The 18,870-nt window shown below is 51.8% G+C and overlaps 1 pseudogene; it reads left to right on the top strand.

Moving 5' to 3' along the window:
- The first annotated feature begins 11,957 nt into the window (after positions 1-11,957).
- On the top strand, positions 11,958-13,107 carry LOC136115698 (olfactory receptor 14A16-like; annotated as a pseudogene).
- Positions 13,108-18,870: the final 5,763 nt, after the last annotated feature.

Here is an 18,870-nt window from a genome sequence, read left to right as displayed (position 1 = left end):
ACAGAGGGGGGCTTCAGGTGAGCAAATATGCCAGTGCTGACAAACAGGGAGACCACGGCCAGGTGAGGGAGGCAGGTGGAAAAGGCTTTGTGCCGTCCCTGCTCAGAGGGGATCCTCAGCACGGCCCTGAAGATCTGCACATAGGACATCACAATGAAAATGAAACACATGAAAGCTAAACAGCAACTGACCACAGTAAGCCCAAGTTCCCTGAGGTAGGAGTGTGAGCAGGAGAGCTTGAGGATCTGGGGGATTTCACAGAAGAACTGGTCCAGGGCATTGCCCTTGCACAGGGGCAGTGAAAATGTATTGGCCGTGTGCAGCAGAGCATTGAGAAACCCAGTGGCCCAGGCAGCTGCTGCCATGTGGACACAAGCTCTGCTGCCCAGGAGGGTCCCGTAGTGCAGGGGTTTGAAGATGGCAACGTAGCGGTCGTAGGACATGATGGTGAGAAGACAATATTCTCCTGTAGCACAGAACATGAAAAAAAAGAGCTGGGCACCACATCCTGTGTATGAGATAGCCCTGGTGTCCCACAGAGAGTTGGCCATGGACTTGGGGCCAATGGTGGAGATGGAGCCCAGGTCGAGGAGGGCGAGGTTGAGCAGGAAGAAGTACATGGGGGTGTGGAGGTGCTGGTCCCAGGCTATGGTGGTGATGATGAGGCCGTTGCCCAGGAGGGCAGCCAGGTAGATGCCCAGGAAGAGCCAGAAGTGCAAGAGCTGCAGCTCCCGTGTGTCTGTGAATGCCAGGAGCAGGAACTGGGTGATGGAGCTGCTGTTGGACATCTGCAGCCTCTGGGCATAGGACACTGACAAGTCAGGGGAGATTTCTCTGAGCAATGTCAAAGCCATTTCTCACACACCCTCCCCTGTTCCACACCCCCTTGTCCTTTCCCAGACCTTCCTCCAGTTCTGTGTCTGAGCCCTGGGCGGTGCTGGCTGGAGGTGCCGTGAGGAGCAGGGCCTGTGCCCGCTGGCTGCCGAGGAGTCAGCCCTACTCTGCACCGGGGGCATGGGAACGGGGGGCAGGGGACTGTCCTGGGGTTCAGCTTTGTCGGATGGAACCAAAACAAGTCTCATCCTTTCCTAAAAAGCATTTTCTCAGTTGCAGCATCTCTGCACTTCTCTGAGGGGCTTTCAGATAACACACAGAGGCTATAGGACAGGTTTCCATCCTGGAGGGAAGGTCGCAGCTGGGAAGAAAACCTCAACGAGACAGACAAGAGTCCTAATGATGGCATTTGACTGGGGGACACTCAGCTCACTCGCCAGCCCCACAGACTGCATTGCCCACACTCCACAGGTCAGAGCAAAGCGGGGACACGTGTTCCCATGGACACAGCTGCAGGAAAGGACCCACAAGTTGAGGCTGTGACTCTGCAGCTGAAACTGCCATCCCCAGAGAGCCTGAGAGCAAGAACAAGATCCCAACAGCAGTGACCCAGAGCAGGGGAGCAAGAAGGACAATGCGGTGAGGGTGGGTGTGAGAGAGGCCAGGGCAGAGGCAGCCGGGCACTCAGACAGCGTCACCCTTCCCCAGCTGTGCAGCCACCTCCCAGACACCACCATTGCCGGGCAGCTGCTCTCAGCCCCTGTGCTCTGCAGAGGAACTGGAGCTCTGGCTGCACAGGAGCTGCTCCATGCCTTGGAGCCCCCGGCCCTGAGGGCAGAGGCTTTGCTGGGTGGGACAGGAGGCCAGGGGGCTGCTCACAGGAGAGATCTGCACTGCAGGGGATCACAGGGACTTTTCTCTGTTCTCCCTCCCATAACAATTCTGGGTTTAGTTTCCTCTCATTTCTGATCACTTCCCTGCTGCCTGGAGATTCTCCCCCTGGGAGGTGTTTCCCTGTCCATGTCTCTTCCCTGTCAGTGCTCACAGACCCCATCCCACCCTCTGTGCCCTCCCCCTGGCCCTACAGATCCTGCCTGTTCCCAGGGCACTGCCTGGGGGCATCTTCCTGTTTGCAGGTTGGAAAACAGGACAGGTCAGACTAGGCTGATGGGTCCAGCAAAGGTGATGCAGGTGCTATGCACAGGCAGAGGGGTGGTGAAGGGATGTTAGGAGCCTTCTGGCAGATGTACTGATCACTCAGAGTTGCAGTTCAGGAGTCTCAGTGACTTGTTTAAGCATGAGAGCTCATTTTCATTTTATCCTTTCCTGCACCCCTCACCCCTTGGGAGAGGAAACCGAAAAGACAGGCTCAGGAAAGCTCCTTATCTGTCTGGTAATCATTGCATTGATCTTGTCCTTGAGTCGTCCCCTTGGAAAAATGCTGGGGTTGATCTCGATCTGTGAGCAGCCCTGACCCACACAGCAACCTCTCCACAGCAGAAACACATTTCCTGCCCTATAGGGTTTGCTCCTTTCACCCACATTTTCTCCCCTCAGTGTTGTTGGGATCTCCCCAAGCAGGCTGAGCGCTGACCCTGGCAGGCGGCAGAGTCCCTGCCCTTGCACAGCCCTGGGGTGCAGGGACCCTGCTCTGCAGGACAGCCCTGGGCACCCCTGGGTGCTCACCCGGCTTCACAGCTGTTCAACATTGCCTGACAAGAGCCCCCTCCTTACAGATCCCACCAGCTGTGCCTGTGCCAGTTTTAGGAGATGCCTCCAGGAGCTACAGCTGCATTGCCCTGCACCCAGAGACTTACCATGGCAAGGGCTGCAAAGGTTTCTCCTCCAGTGAGCTCTCAGTCATCCTCCCAATCCTGACCACCTTTAATCTCTCTCTGCCTTGCTCGTCTCCCTGAGATCCCCAGGCAGAGCCCTCAGCCCTGCTGCGTGTGCAGAGGAGCTGCTCCTGGGCAGAGCTGTCTCTCTGCAGCGCTGCCGCTTGCCAGGAGCTCCCTCTGTCCCAGGAGCCCAGCCCAGCTCAGCAGCACAGGAGCAGCCCAAGGCACTTTAATGATGGCTTTGGTGCTGAGTCCATGAACCTCAGATCCTGAGGGCAAATTGAAGAAGTCAAACTCAGATCTAAACTTCAAAGTTTCTTGTAACGTTAATGAATCCCACTGAGGGACACAGCTGAGAAACCATCCCCAGGGCAGCTGGGACAGAAAACTTGAAGCAGAACAAAGGGTAATGAAGTGAAAGGTGGCTCTGATGCTGAATAAACGTGAATGTGTTTCATTAACCAAAGGGCCAAGCCCTGAGCCCCAGCCCTGGGAAGTCAGATCCTGTCCCTCACACGTTGCTCAGGGCCCTTCCTGGACAGTGTGATGTGGGGCTGTGCAAGGCCAACGGCAGGACTGTGGTCCCACACCTCCCAGGTTCCTGGCTGGGGACAAGGAGGCCATGAGGCCCCTGTGCTGGAAGGACAAGGTGTCTCCTCACAGGCATCAGAGGTGCAGAGAACAGCCATAGCCAAGGGGAGAAGGAGCTCATGTCTGGTGGGGGCTTTCAGGCTCTTTACATCCCTTGATCACCTCCACCACAGCCTGTCCTGTGCTGTGGCATCCCCTGCACCTCTTTCCCTGCAGGCTGCAGACATCCCCCCTGCTGCCCCACCTTGCTCTTGTCTGAGCATCTTCCTTCCTTTGCTGAGATCTCTGCATCCTCCCCAGCTGTTCCTTGGAGCACAAAGCCTTGGGCTGATGCAGACTCCCTCTGCTGACCTGCTCCACCACAGCACTGCCCTTCCAGTCACATTCCTTGCTGCTCATGTCCAGCCTGGACCTCCCCAGCTGCACTTTGGGCCGTTATTTCTTTCTCATGCTCTTTCCCGCTATGCAGAAAACCTCCACCACCTCTGAAACCACCCGTCAAGCACTCTCAGGCTACTCCTGCACTGCTGCAGCCTCCCCAGCACTGCTGGGCCAAAGCAGCCCAGGTCCCTCAGCATCCCACACCATGTGCACAAGGTGCTGAACCTGCCTTGGCAGAGCCCTGCACTCTCCAGTTCCTCCCTGCTTCTCCAAACTGGGAAGCCGCACTCTGGCACACCCCCGTGTGTGTGGGGTCACACCAGTGCTGAACCGAATGGGATGAGAACTCCAGGTGTCTGGGTCCCCACGCTGCTCCTCATGCAGCCCCGTGTGCAGCTGCCTTGTTCATGGTGAGCGTGCCCCACGGGCTGGTGTGGGGACCTTGGAGTGCCCAGGCCCTTCTCCTCAGGGTCACTGCTCCGCGTGTCAGGTCCTGCTCTGTCCTGATGCAGGACGTTGTTTTCCTGCCCTGATAAAAAAATGGACACTTCATCTTGAGAAACTTCAGAAATCTGTAATGGTGGAACCCCAAATTTTCTCAAGGTCTGGACTCTCCATTTGCTGCAGCTGCAGCCCCTCCACTTAGGGGTCAGTATAAATACCATCTCCCAGAGATACTGTGGGGTCTTGGGGGTCTGATACTCATAATGCCTGGGGTCTGGAGTTTCTGAAGTTTCCCTTTGTGCAGTAGGAATGGGTGGAGCTCTGCCTGGGGACAGACTATATCAAGCCTAAGGTTTTGTCAGCATGAGAGGGCAGAACAACATGGGCAGTGTTGTGGTGCCTGGACATCAGCTACAGACTCACAGATCAGGTAGAAGAATTAGATGAGGCCTCCTTCAGACAAATGAATGAAGCCTCCTGTTTCCAGGGCAGTGTCCTCATGGCACACCTGAGATATCCCAATATCTGCAAGGCACCAGCCATCCAGGAGGGGATGGAGCTCATTGACAACATCTTCCTGACACGGGTGACTGAGGAGTCAGTGGGGTGAGGTGCCCCGTGAGACTTTACACTTACAAACCACAAAGAGTTGGTCAGGATGGGACAGTCAGGGATGGGAAAGTGGAGTTGAGGCTCCTGGGAGATGATCACAAGGGCAAGAGCAGGATTTCAGGAAAGCAAGCTCTGGCCTGCTGAGGGACCTGCTTGGGTGCTATGGGACATGACCTTGGTGTCTGCAGTGCTTTTCTCTCACATCTCCTCCCTCCTCTCTCCCACCTGCTGTTGTGCAGCGTTTTTCACCCTTTCTCAAATACAATATCACAGAGGTGCTGCCAACATCACTGAGTGGCTCAGATTTGGAAGGAGTGGGTCCATCTTGGAGCAGCTGAAATCCGCTATATTTGATGTTGGTCAGACTCCTGTTGTCTTCTCAGAGAGGTGACAACTGTAGCACACCCACACTCACCCCAGTTCCAGGACTTTGCCATGTAAACCCGGTACAGGGTGACAGTGCGTTGGGTGTTACAAACTACTTGATCATGGAGAAGCAGTGGAAAAAATCTTCTGTCAGCAACCTGAAGAGGTCTCCAGTCAATGAGCAGGTTCCTATGGGGAACTGCAATTGTTCTGACATTCACTGGCCATGCAAAGCTACAGGTGCCAACAGTTCAAAGGATCTTGGGCCAACTTCTTACCATGTCTACTTGGTGGGCAACAAGGGTGGTGCTCACCTGGATCTGGAACTGGGAAACAAGGGAGAGCTGGTGAGGGATGTGAACGTCAGTGTCCACCTTGGCTGTCGTGACCAGGACAGAGTGGGGTCCCAGGCACCAGAGGGGAGGGAGGAAGGACACCAGCAGAGCACAGGCTGGTGGGTTCCAGAGCAGAAGACTTTGACATACTGGGGGCTGATACAGGTGGTTCCATGGGAAGCATCTCAGAAGAATGAAGGAGCTCAGCAAATCTGACAAGCCTTAGAGAACAGTCTGCTCCAAGGACAAGAACTTTCGATGAAAATTCCCAAGAATAGAAGCATTTATTTCGTGAGGTTGCTTGTCTGAACTGATGGAGCTCAAGGGCACAAAGGCAGCACACAGGAGGTGGAAGCAGGGGGAGCTGCAAAGGAAGAATTTAGAAAGCTTGTTCATGGATGTGGGGATGATGCCAAAGCTCCCCATGACTTGATACCTCAGGGGGACGGTGATGACAGCAAGATGAGCTGTCTTGGCTTCATTTGCAGTAAAAGAATAGTCAGGGTGAATGTGGGCCTGCTGCTGAACTTTGTAAGAGTAGAATCAGACAGGACTGGGGTTCTTCATGGCTTCTTTGCTTCCATCTTCACCAGAAAAGTCTCCTGGGCCTTTGTTCCTGAAGGCAGGAGTCTGGAGAACACCCAGCAGTGGATGGGGCTCAAGTCAGGGGTGACCTGAGCAAACTCAGACACCATTACAGAACAGGAGATGGGTCACTTGGCCAGCTCCCCGAACACAAGTATCCCTGTGCTGTGGCACCTGAGATTCCCAGGAACACCCACCTCTAGGTCCAGAGTTGTGTGATTTCTCTTGAGGTGTCCTGGCCCGTCTCCTCGCTCAAGTGGTGATTTAGGCACCCACTTCTCTGACATATTCAGTCTTTATCAGGAGATTCTTTAGACCAATATTTATTGGAGACTGTTGATATCAGCTGTTCTGGAAATGAGGTCTTTGGGAGGGTGACAGAAATATAAGATATTTGCATTTATTACTATTTATTATGGAAATGCTCACTGTTTGGCTACAGTTCAGAAATCTCTGAAATCATCCACACCAGACTTTAAGACTTTTGGAGAGTGCTGCACAGAGCCTTGGCTTGTAAGAGCATTTTGGATGTTAATGAGCCCTCTGCTGCCATGATCCTGAACTGCAGCTACTGAAAGATTGAACAAACCTCTAACGAAGTAAAAGATGGAACCCAACCCCATGTTCTGAGGGTGTTTGGGAGCCCAGGGAGGGCCATCACTGACACAAGCAGTCCCTGTCCCTGGAGGCTGGACAAGGAGAAGCCTGGAGACAATGGTCAGAGGTGGTAAAGGTGATGTGGAGGTGGCTCTGGTGCCCTGTCAGCCCTTAATGTTTGTTCATCATCAGAATGGCCAAGTCCTCACCCCAGGACCAGACAAAGGAGACCCTTTCACTCTTACATTTCTCAGGCTCTGCCTGTGGTCACTGGGAGGGTATTTGTGTTTTGGGGGTGGGTTTGGTGCCAAGTGCTCTTGCTTTAACCACAAGGCTCTGGTTTTCTGAGGACTTGGCAAGGCCTATGACGTCCCCCAAACCCATTCAGCTTCTTTCACAAACCTGGCAATGGTCACCAATCACCTGAGCTGTCCAAGTCCCAAACTTGCTCGACTCCTCCATTTGGATCCATGCCCTAGCACTGAAATGCGCACGTTCCTTCTGCTGCTGCCCTAAAATAAAAAGAAAAATTAGTCTATTCCACATTAGCATGACCAGCCCATGGTCTTGAGGTCTTCTTCTTTAACACAGTTACTGCTACACGTAGACCACTCTCTTCCTGCACTCCCATGTGTCTCACAAACCTTTCACTCTTGTCCACCAGTAATGGGCCAACACTCCAAGATGTTGGTGCTTCCTTCAGGCTCATGGATGATTCCTGAGGTCCATCCAAGTGTGGGCAGTGTAAGAGAGGAGCAGAGCAGGGTCAGCTCATGGGCCGTGACAGAGCACAAACACCCCAGCAGCAGCCATTCCCCATCTCCCAGGCACAGCCATGCCCACAGCATGCAAATGGCACTGTTATATATGACTAGTCCAAGAGAAGCATACCTTCCTTCCTTATATAACTCCCCCATAATCTTCCTCCTATTCCCCCTCCACTCGCAGACATCAACCACATTCCACTTGTGGCTCAGACATGGTTGTAAGGATTTGCTGAAGTCATCAGCCATCACCCTTTTCTACCCCACATCCCCTGACGCTCTCCCACACCACACATGGCCGGTCACTGCTGCTCAGGGCCTCCCGCTCTTCAGAAGAGGCCTCGAGATTCTTGCCTGGTGCTTGTTATAATCTTCCTCATTACCTCCAGATCTCACAGTGAGATTTCTTGTTCATGACAGGACCTTTGTAACCAACTCTTATGAAGCTGTTGTCTTTCTGTGATCATCTGTGCCGAAGGAGTGATCACAGAAAAGCACCAAATATGTCAAATCTGATACCAAGTGAAATGCAATAAAACCTTGTTGAGTCACCCCCGTAGCTGTGTCTTTCCAGCAAGGAGTTTCTCCTGAGAAAGGGATCCAACCCCTGCCACTCTCTGCAGAGGCACATGAGCAGTGTCCATGCACCTGGGGACACAAAGGGTGACTTCTGCAAGACCACCCTTTGTCTGAACCACTTAGATATGTGCCTATGGATGGGGTATCAAGCCTTATAGTGCAGCAGAGATTGGAGCTCTGAGCTCCCTTCATCTGCACTGTGTGACACATGTAAAATGGAACTACCCCAGTCAAAAAGTTGGTTTTGATTCTCTTCAAAACCTGAAGCACCACATGGGTCAGGAAACAAGCCAGGATACCCAACCAGGACTCACATGGTCTGCACTTAGAGTTCAAGTGTTCCTGGGAATGTCAGCAGGCAAGTCATTCTGATATCTGGGTTCAAGGAGCTGGTCAAGAGCCTCATCTCCATTTCTGTAACAGTGGCTTTGCTGCCCGGCTATGTGCAGACTCCTTACATGGATACTGACACCTCTGAGTAACAACCTGTTCTGAAAGGATGAACAAGGTGGGCAGTTCTTTCTTGAAGGGTATTAGGACAGCATAAATGAAGACCCTGGGTTGGGGCAAATGAAAAGGGATGCAAAAGTTGTGGTCAGGACTGTTTGGGGGCACGTGTAAAGCAGCCCGGCACCTCATATGAATTATTCTTGTAGTCAAAGAGAACCTGAGAGACTTGTCTAATTTCAGAACATGACGGGGAAGGAAGGACAGTGTCATTCAGGCTCAAAAGGACCTCAGGAGGTGTCTTGATCAACCTCCTGCTCAAAGCAGGGTCAGACCAGATTACTCAGGGCTTGATCCAAACACATCTTGGTCACTTTCTGGGACAGAGTGAGTGCGCACTCCTGGGAAACAGCTTCCAGTGCTTGACTGTCCTCGTGATTGGAAAGTTTCTCCCTTTCTACAGCACTTTCCAAGCCCAGCCATCAAGATGGTTTTCACCCATCTACTTACACACTGACACAGACCATGATATTGTGGGGGATGACGCTGAATTCCTTGCTGACTTCCAGGTAACGGACCATCACTGCTCTGCTCACATCCAAAACCCTGTCCTTTCTTCACGGAAAGCAAAGAGGATGGACAGACACAGCCTGCCCTGGGTAAACCCCGTCACCTTCTCTTCCAGACACCCAGAAATGGGGTCCCAGTGGACATGTTCTGGGGCACAGCCCTTAGTTCCCCTGCTCACCCATTGGCCATTTTGAGAAGTGCACAGACTGTGTGAGAGCTGTCAGTGGTCAGGGAGTCCCCCCAGTCTCCATGAGCTTTCCAAGATGGTGGAGAGTGGCCTCCCTGTGACACCGTCCTGCTGTCTCAGCTCCTGGGATGCTGCCCCTGCTGTCCCATAGACTGGAAAGGATTGTATTACTTCCAGTGACCCCTGATTTGATCCCCATCCACTCCTGGTTGTTCTCCTCCAGATTACTGTCTCAAGTCACAGAGGCCTGGGAGAACTTACTGGTGAAGATGGAGGACAAGAGACACCGGGAATATAACTTCTTTCCCTGATAAAATTCATCAGTGGCCACACAGTGTATTTCTTTCTCCTTTAAGTGTTCCTGAAGCAGTAACAGCTTATTATGGGGCCCTTGAATTGCCTTAGATGTCTAGACTGAGTTCTGATCTGGGCTGTTCTGTGCTTGGAGGCTGCTGTCCTTGCAGACCAGATGAACTCACTTCTGCCACCCTGCCTGGCAGTTCATTCCACCCGTGTCACAGCTCTGTCTGCAGCACTGACAGCTCCAGCTGCCCCAGTCAGGTCCCTGGTTGAGGCCATTGCCTCACATCTGGGCTGAACCACCCCAGCTGTGGCACCAGCCCAGCTCTGACCTGCCACAAGAAACCTGGTACCAAGTGCCCAAGAGCCCATGTGTGCAAAGGCTTTGCCTCAGAGCACAGACATGACATGGCCAAAGATTGGTGAATGTCTCTCTAGACCTAGGAGTATAAAACCAGAATAAAATGCCTAAATTCATTCAACTGAAGATGTTCCTCCCTCAGTTTGCAGGAAGTAGATCCTTTGCTGTAACTTTCCCAGTGTCATGTCTAATGATGGGGCAAGAAAATATGATTTTCATACCGATTCATTTTCTAATAGGAAAAATACAACGCTGGCAACAACTGTCTCTACAGAGGAGGGAGAATCAGCATCACTGATTACTTCAGGTTGTTTCAAAGGATGTGGCCCTGGAGCCCCAGGGACACCTGGAGGGAGCCCAGAGGGGACAGAGAAAGGGACATCATGGGCTGCTCCTGTGCTGCTGAGCTGGCCTGGGCTTCTGGTTCAGAGGGAGCTCACGGCAAGCGGCAGCGCTGCAGAGAGACAGCTCTGCCCAGGAGCAGCTCCTCTGCACATGCAGCGGGGCTGAGGGCTCTGCCTGCAGCACCGAAGGCACTGGAGCCAGGCACAGAGAAGGGAAAGGCAATGTAGGTTGTTGGTTGCTGAGCACTCACTGAGAGACAAATCTTCACAGGTCTAACACGGTGAGTCTCTGGCTGTAGGACAATACAGCTGCATTTCCTGGAGGGAGACCCTGAAGATGATACATCCCACAATTTACAGCATCTGTCAGGTCTCTCTCACAGTATCTCTGTTGTAGAGAAGAACACACTCCAGAGCAGGGCTTCCCTGCAGCGCCATCAATGGGAAAGGGCATCATGGCATCTTCTGCTGAGGGTGACTGCAGGGGGAGCACCCAGGGGTGCCCAGGGCACAGAGGGTGGGATGGGGTCTGTGAGCACTGACAGGGAAGAGACATGGACAGGGAAACACCTCCTAGGGGGAGAATCTCCAGGCAGCAGGGAAATGATCAGAAATGAGAGGAAACTGAACCCGGAATTGTTATGGGAGGGAGAACAGAGAAAAGTCCCTGTGATCCCCTGCAGTGCAGATCCCTCCTGTGAGCAGCCCCCTGGCCTCCTGTCCCACCCAGCAAAGCCTCTGCCCTCAGGGCCGGGGGCTCCAAGGCATGGAGCAGCTCCTGTGCAGCCAGAGCTCCAGTTCCTCTGCAGAGCACAGGGGCTGAGAGCAGCTGCCCGGCAATGTTGGTGTCTGGGAGGTGGCTGCACAGCTGGGGAAGGGTGACGCTGTCTGAGTGCCCGGCTGCCTCTGCCCTGGCCTCTCTCACACCCACCCTCACCGCATTGTCCTTCTTGCTCCCCTGCTCTGGGTCACTGCTGTTGGGATCTTGTTCTTGCTCCCAGGCTCCCTGGGCATGGCAGTTTCAGCTGCAGAGTCACAGCCTCATCTTGTGGGTCCTTTCCTGCAGCTGTGTCCATGGGAACACGTGTCCCCGCTTTGCTCTGACCTGTGGGGTGTGGGCAATGCAGTCTGTGGGGCTGGGGAATGATCTGAGTCTCCTCGAATCAAATGCCATCATTAGGACCCTTGGCTATCTCGTTAAGTTTCCCTTCCAAGCTGTGAGCTTCCCTGCAGGATGCAAACCTGTCCTCCAGCATCTGTGTGTGTTCTGAATCCCCATGTAGAAGCACAGAAATGAAGCAACAGAGAAAATGCTGTTTGCTTTGTGAAAAGAAGTCGTGTGTGTCCTGGGCTAAATGTGGGGTGCTGAGACCTTAGGAAAGAAGGAGACATGTCATGGTGTGAGATGGGTCCGTCTGCTCTCAGCAGTGCCTGGTGGTTTTTCAGGGTAACATGGGAGTGTGATCAGGCTCCATCTCAGAAAGGTGCCAGCCCAGGGCAGCTGGAGCAGGACAGAGGGACAGAGCAGCTGCCCTCACTCTGCACTGACCCACAGGCATCCTCTGGTCTCACAGGACTCGCTCTGGTCAACCTGAGTGCACCAGAAATGCTGAGGGTTTGTGACACCCAACAACTCTCTGCAGTGAATATGTGGGGAGATGTAAAGAATCCTGGAACTCTTAAACTGCCTTCACCATCTCCGTTCCTTATCAGTGGGAAAGCAAATTAAGTGCTGATAGCCCTTCTGTTTGCAGAACCAGGACAGTCCCCACAGTTTCCGTGGCCCCATTTCTGCAGAGCTTGGCTGACTTATTGAGAGCCCATGGGCAGAGTCCCTGCTCTCGGTTGCACATTTTTCAGCACCAAGCAGGGCTCCAACCACAGTGCTGGAGAAAGTTGTCCTAGAAAAAGAAAAGGGTGTCTGTGTGTGACAGGGGAGGATCTAAGGGAGTTAGTTTGATTTTTTGGAGAACTCTCCCCTGGCTTTTCACTGCATTTTTTTTTTCTCATGACAGCGCCCCAATGCTCAGGAAAAGCAAATGTGCAACAGCAGCTCCATCACCCAGTTCCTGCTCCTGCCGTTCACAGACACACGGGAGCTGCAGCTCTTGCATTTCTGGCTCTTCCTGGGCATCTACCTGGCTGCCCTCCTGGGCAACGGCCTCATCATCACCACCATAGCCTGGGACCAGCACCTCCACACCCCCATGTACTTCTTCCTGCTCAACCTCGCCCTCCTTGACCTGGGCTCCATCTCCAGCGTTGTCCCCAAGTCCATGGCCAATTCCCTTTGGGACACCAGGGCCATCTCATACACAGGATGTGCTGCCCAACTCTTTTTTTTCATGTTCTGTGCTACAGCAGAGTATTCTCTTCTCACCATCATGTCCTACGACCAGTACGTTGCCATCTGCAAACCCCTGCACTACGGGACCCTCCTGGGCAGCAGAGCTTGTGTCCACATGGCAGCAGCTGCCTGGGCTGCTGGGTTTCTCAATGCTCTGCTGCACACGGCCAATACATTTTCAATGCCCCTGTGCAAGGGCAATGCCCTGGGCCAGTTCTTCTGTGAAATCCCCCAGATCCTCAAGCTCTCCTGCTCACACTCCTACCTCAGGGAACTTGGGCTTCTTGTGGTCAGTGTCTGGTTAGGATTTGGGTGTTTTGTGTTCATTGTGGTGTCCTATGTGCAGATCTTCAGGGCCGTGCTGAGGATCCCCTCTGAGCAGGGACAGCACAAAGCCTTTTCCACCTGCCTCCCTCACCTGGCCGTGGTCTCCCTGTTTGTCAGCACTGGTGTGTTTGCCTACCTGAAGCCCCCCTCTGTCTCCTCCTCATCCACGGATCTGGTGGTGTCTGTTCTGTACTCTGTGGTTCCTCCAGCAGTGAACCCCCTCATCTACAGCATGAGGAACCAGGAGCTCAAGGATGCCCTGTGGAAACAGATGACTGGATTTCTTCTGAAACTATAAACTGTCTGTCTTCTACATAAGAAGACATTCTTATTGCAGGTTCATCCTGTGTACAGTATTTTTTGTCTCTACTTGTGAGTTTGGTTTTTTTTTATGATAATATTTTTATTCCCTTTGTAATTCACTGCCTGCTTTTCTTTTCTCAGTGAGTGGCTGTGGCAATGTGGAATCGTGTTCTCTGTGTTTAAGCAAAATAAAGGATCCTTCACCAATAATTTTCACTGACATTCTTTCTCCAAGACCTTTCTGGAGCTGCAGTGATAGTTCCCGTGCGCATGGGTGGAAGGGAAAAGAGTCCAGCATGGCAGCCCTGCCAGGGAGCACCAGTGCTTGTTCTTCCAGAGCTGTTCTGGTTCCACTCCCACACTCTCCTTCTCATCCCTTGTGTTGGTGCAAGGCCTGAGTGCTCTGGCAGCTTGGTCCCCGTCCTGCTGTGTGTCAGTGCTGTGAGCGCAGGCAGGGACAGGCAATGGGCACTGCTGTGACAGAGCTGGCCTCACAACAGCCTTTCCAGATAGAAAGGTGATCTCCTATGGGCAGGGCCTGTAGGTTTAGGTCTTGTTATAAACCTTCTCTCAAGAACATGCCCACAAAAGTGGCCACAGATGCAAACCCCATTGTACATCTGAACAGTGTGTGTGTGCAGGGCTGGCACTCAGCAGTGTCCTCTCACAGCCAGGCCTCCTGCCAGAGACCTGCAGGACCAGCAGAGCAGGGGCTGGGCTGTGCCCCTGTGCACTGGACTCCCAGGGCAATCGCCATGGGCTGGACCCTCACAACCACCATTTCCAGCACTGGCCTCTCACCCCAGCTCAGAGCTCTTTGTCCCTCCATGGAATTACACTGAATGAATAGGTCAGAGGTCCATGTTTGCATTGTACAGATGAGATGTGAGCACGCACATCATGTACGTGAGGCGATAGGAACCCAAGTCAGTACAAACACCATCAGCTATTCCTTGTGATTCCATGAAGGCCTGTGAGACAGAGTTTATTGAGGTCACATCATGTTGGGACTAATATGTCATAGGAAAACACCAGAATGCAGCACTTGGATGTGCTTCCTTGAGCCAATGTCCATTCCTGATGATGAGGGACATCAAAGATAAATGTAGAACATGGGGACACACCGTAGGGCTGAGGTTCCTCCCATTCTTTGGGAACAGGAACAGGAGCGCAGAGAGACACTGTGACTCCTGCCTCTGTGTGTAAAAGGGAAAATGTCTGTTCCTGAATATCTCAATGTGTTTTAAGAATCCATGAGGCCAGCTCAGACGTGGACACCTGACAGAACCCTGATATTTCTGTGTGTGACTCCAGGGACAAACCCCAGTGGCACAGTGAGATTCATTTCAACTGCCTTGGACAGGCTCATTGCAAGTGTCCCTGTTTGCTGTATCACCTTTGCCATCTTCATCCCATGTTGTTCTACACAGTCCTACACCTGCCCCTCTTTCTCTGTGGGAAATTCTGGATTGTGTTCTCAAAAGTACAAAAATAATCAGAGAGGATCAGAGGTCCCTCAGAAGGGCAGACGTCAAACCCATCTTCAAGAATGGCAGGAAGGAGAACTGGGAGAATGACAGGCTGGCCAGCCTACGTCTGTCCCTGGGAGGGTGACGAGTCACATTCTCCTGCAGCCATCTCCAGGCAGTTGTAGGACAAGGAAGGGATTGCTGAACCCAAATGGGCAGGGGAAAGAAAGGCATGTTGTGTACATGGAGTTTTGCAAGGCCCCAGACATGGTGTCCTGTGGTGGCCTTAGAGCAGCTTGAGGAGATCTGGGATAAAGATGCGGATGTTGTGATGGGTGGGAAGTTGGCTGGATGACCAAGCCCAAACATCATCAGTGGTACAAAGTCCTGTGTTTAGTCGGTTTCTAGTGGCATCCCTCAGTGATGAGTACTGGGGCCAACACTGTTGAATGTCTTTATTCTGCCACTTCATCGTGTCATGGAGCGCATTTTCAGCTCCTTTGTGGATGATGCAAAGCTGGGCAGAGCCCTAGAACAACCTCACCTGGTGGACCCTGCCTTGAGCAGGAGAGTGAGACAAGATGATGTTCAGGGCTCTCTTCAAACCTGAGTTATTCTAGGATTCAATGAATCTTTACCTTGGAGAGGCATTTGAAGACAGAATATGTAGTCCTTACCAGTTAAAAGAATGAACCCTGCCTGCAATTGCTAACCTGAAATATGTAAATCCTCTCAGTTTTGGTCAGTCTGCTCCTCTAACAAAGGTAAAAGTGACTTTTAAAACACCTAATCAGAACCTGCAAAGAGTACTGTCTACTCTGGAGCCTGCACAATTAGTTGAGTCTTGTTTTAACATCTGTCTCAAGACTGTTACATAAAGGGTCCTTTAGCTGAACTTTGTTCCTTATATGCTCCTTATAATAGTAAAATACACATCCTTAGGATGGGAGCCCCAGGCTCAGCCCGGGACCCTTCCTCAACAAGCATGTGTGGTGATAAAATTATTATGTAACCAATATGTCAACGTGTAAACACTTGGCTCTTTAGGACTGCTGGGAGGGTCTGAATGAAGGGATAATATTTGTATATAATAGATGTTCGTTCTCTATCTGTTGTGCTGTCTTTATTCCAGCATCCAGACTTGCAGAACTCTGTAATAAACAATATCTCATTTCTGGGTGTGGGACTGGCTTTGCACTTTGGGCAGCAAATTCACAAGTAGCAACCAGGAAAAAGGAAAATAACCAAAAAAGTAAGAGAAGCATGGGAGGACATAGAGAAGCTGTCAACATTTCACCTTGCTGTAAAGAATGCTTCTCCTCTCAGATCTTTAGTAGGAAATAGATTTGATCAATTTGATAAAACAAGCATACTTTTATCTAGTCAGGTCATGAGTTATAAGGAGGGTGATGGATGGGTATGGGATTATGAGGTCACTTGTGTCTCAGACACTCATAACTGAGTTGGAGGACTTTGACTGTGAAGGGGACAGTGAGATCAGTTCTGTCTCTGGAGGTGACAGCGCGGAAACAGGAATAGAGCTGGGAAGGTATCTCTGCCTGAGTACACACAGGTCCTACCCAGGAAGAGCCCTTGGAGACAGGTTGTCATGTCCATCCCACCTGAGAACATGAAGGGACAGCAGCAGGGACACGGTCGTGTCTATGAGAGAAGCTGAAAGGCCAGCAGCAATCCTGGGATTTAAAAGATCATGGTGAGGTTACTTGTCTTGCATCAAGTAAAAGACCTCAAGGAGTCTAATGGGTTGGGTTCCCTGCATGAAGGGAAGCTTATGAGATGGTTGAGCTTTCCTTGATAATAGAAAAAAGCAGAAGACGGGAAAAAAAAATCAGAAAGTGCAACTTGGAAGGTGAGGACTGGGTATCAGGAGGAAGGGCAGTGTTGTGGTGCAAGAGGTCACCCAGAGGGAGCTGGATCAGCCCATGGTTTGTGTTCCAAGAGCAGTCAGTGAGGGTGCAGACACAGCAGTGAAGGTGCAGAAATGCTGGGGTGAGAGCAGGTGGGGAAGCCAGATGGGTGTTTTCTGTCTGCAGGGAAAGAACCTGGAGGTCATGGCTTCTCCTTTCTGCTTCAGAAAGCAAACCAGGGGGTTTCTCAGCATCAGAGCTGAAGAGAAGACTAAAAGGTGACCTCATGGTGGCTACAGCTTCCTCACGAGGGGAGAAGGAAGGGAAGGTACTGATCTCTTCACTCAGGGGACCAATGACAGAACCCAAGGGAAAGGAAGAGAGACGTGCCAGGGGAGGGTCCGTTGTACATGAGGAAAAGGTTCTTCACCCAGAGGTGCTGGACACTGAACAGGCTCGCAGGGAGCTGTCACGGCCCCAACCTGACAGTGTTCAAGAAGAGATTGGACAACGTCCTCAGACACACGGGCTGACCTGTGGGGTGTCCTGTGCAGGGACAGGAGTTGAACTCCATGATCCTGGTGGGTCCCTTCATGGGGTCCCAAACACCCTATTGGGTTTTGCTTCTGCCTCTCACTTCATTAGGGGTTTGTTCATTGTTTCAGTAGCTGCAGTTCAGGATCATGGCAGCAGAGGGCTCATTAACATCAAAAATGCTCTTACAAGCCAAGGCTCTGTGCAGCATTTTCCTAGAGGCTTCGAGTCTGGTGTGGATGATTAGAGAGATTTCAGGAAGAGCCAAACAGAGAGCATGTCCATAATAAAGAGCAATAAAGCAGTATTTCTTCTATTTCCTTCCCCCCTCTCCCTCTGCCACATTTCCGGAAGAGTTGGTATCAGCCATCTCCAATTTTTATTGATCTGGAGCATTTACTGATGAAGACAAAACAATATGACTGTAAAGTGAGTACCTGATGCACCACTTGAGACAGGAGACAGGCCAGAACAGCTCAAGAGGAATCATACTCCTCTGGACCAAGAGGTGGTTGTACCTGGGAATTTCAGGTGCCATAACACAGCGATATTTGTGTTCAGGGAGCTGGTCAAATGACCCATCTCCTGTTCTACAATGGTGTCTGAGTAACCCCTGACTTGAGCCCCATTCACTGCTGGGTGTTCTCCACACTCCCGCCTTCAGGAACAAAGTCGCAGGAGACCTTGCTGCTGAAGGTGGAGGCAAAGAAGCCATGAAGAACCTCAGTCCTGTCTGATTCTACTCATATGAAGTTCAGCAGCAGGCCCATGATCGCCCTGTCTATTCTTTTTTTTTTTTTTTGTAAGGAAGCTGTATCAGCTCATCTTGCTGTCCTCAGCCTCCCCTTTAGGTATCAGGTCCAGGGCAGCTCTGGAATCATCTCTGCATCCATGGACAGGGTTTCTAAATTCCTCCTTTGAAGCTTCCCCTGCTTCCACCTCCTGTGTGCTGCCTTTGTGCTCTGCAGCTCCATCAGTTCAGAGGAGTAGCCTCACAAGATAAAGGCTTCTTTTCATGGGTACTCGGAGAGATCATTCTTGTGCTTGGAGCAGGCTGTCCTGTAAGGTTGATCAGATTTCCTGAGCTCCTTCAGCCTCCATGACTTTACCACATCACCACCTCTACCTGCCATCCCCCAGTATGTCAAAGTCTTCTCCTCTGGAGCCCACCAGCCTGTGCTCTGCTGCTGGCCTCCCTCCCTCCCCTCTGGTACCTGGGACCCCACTGTGTCCTCGTCACAACAGCCAAGGTGGACACTCATGTTCACATCCCTCACCAGCACTTCCTTCTTCGTTGGTACCAGATCCAGGTGAGCATCACCCTTGATGGCCCATCAGGCAGCTCTCTTAAGCATTTGACCCAAGATCCTTTGGACTGTTGGCACCTGCAGCCAGTGACTGTCACGGCAATTACAGTTCCCCATAGGAACCTGCTCATTGACTGGAGACTTTCATGCGTTGCTGAAAGAAGATCTTTACAATTTCTTCTTCACGATCAATTATTTTGTAACATCCAACGCACTGTCACCCTGTGCTGGGTTTATGGCAAAGTCTTGGAACGGGGGGTGGGTGTGGCTGTGCTACAGTTGTCACCTCTCTGAGAAGACAACAGGAGACTGAGCAATGTCAAACAGAGCCGATTTCAGCTGCTCCAAGATGGACCCACTCCTTGCCAAATCTGAGCCACTCAGTGATGCCGGCAGCACCTCTGGGATATTGTATTTGAGAAAGGGTAAAAAACGCTGCACAACAGCAGGTGGGAGAGAGGAGGGAGGAAATGTGAGAGAAAAGCACTGCAGACACCAAGGTCATATCCCATAGGACCCAAGCAGGTCCCTCAGCAGGCCAGAGCTTGCTCTCCTGAAATCCTGCTCTTGGCCTTGTGAT

This window comes from Patagioenas fasciata, chromosome W (assembly GCF_037038585.1).
Source record: "Patagioenas fasciata isolate bPatFas1 chromosome W, bPatFas1.hap1, whole genome shotgun sequence".
NCBI classification, from domain to species: Eukaryota; Metazoa; Chordata; class Aves; order Columbiformes; family Columbidae; genus Patagioenas; species Patagioenas fasciata.
Note: the sequence above shows the minus strand (reverse complement) of the source record. Positions and strands in the feature narration are given on the sequence as shown.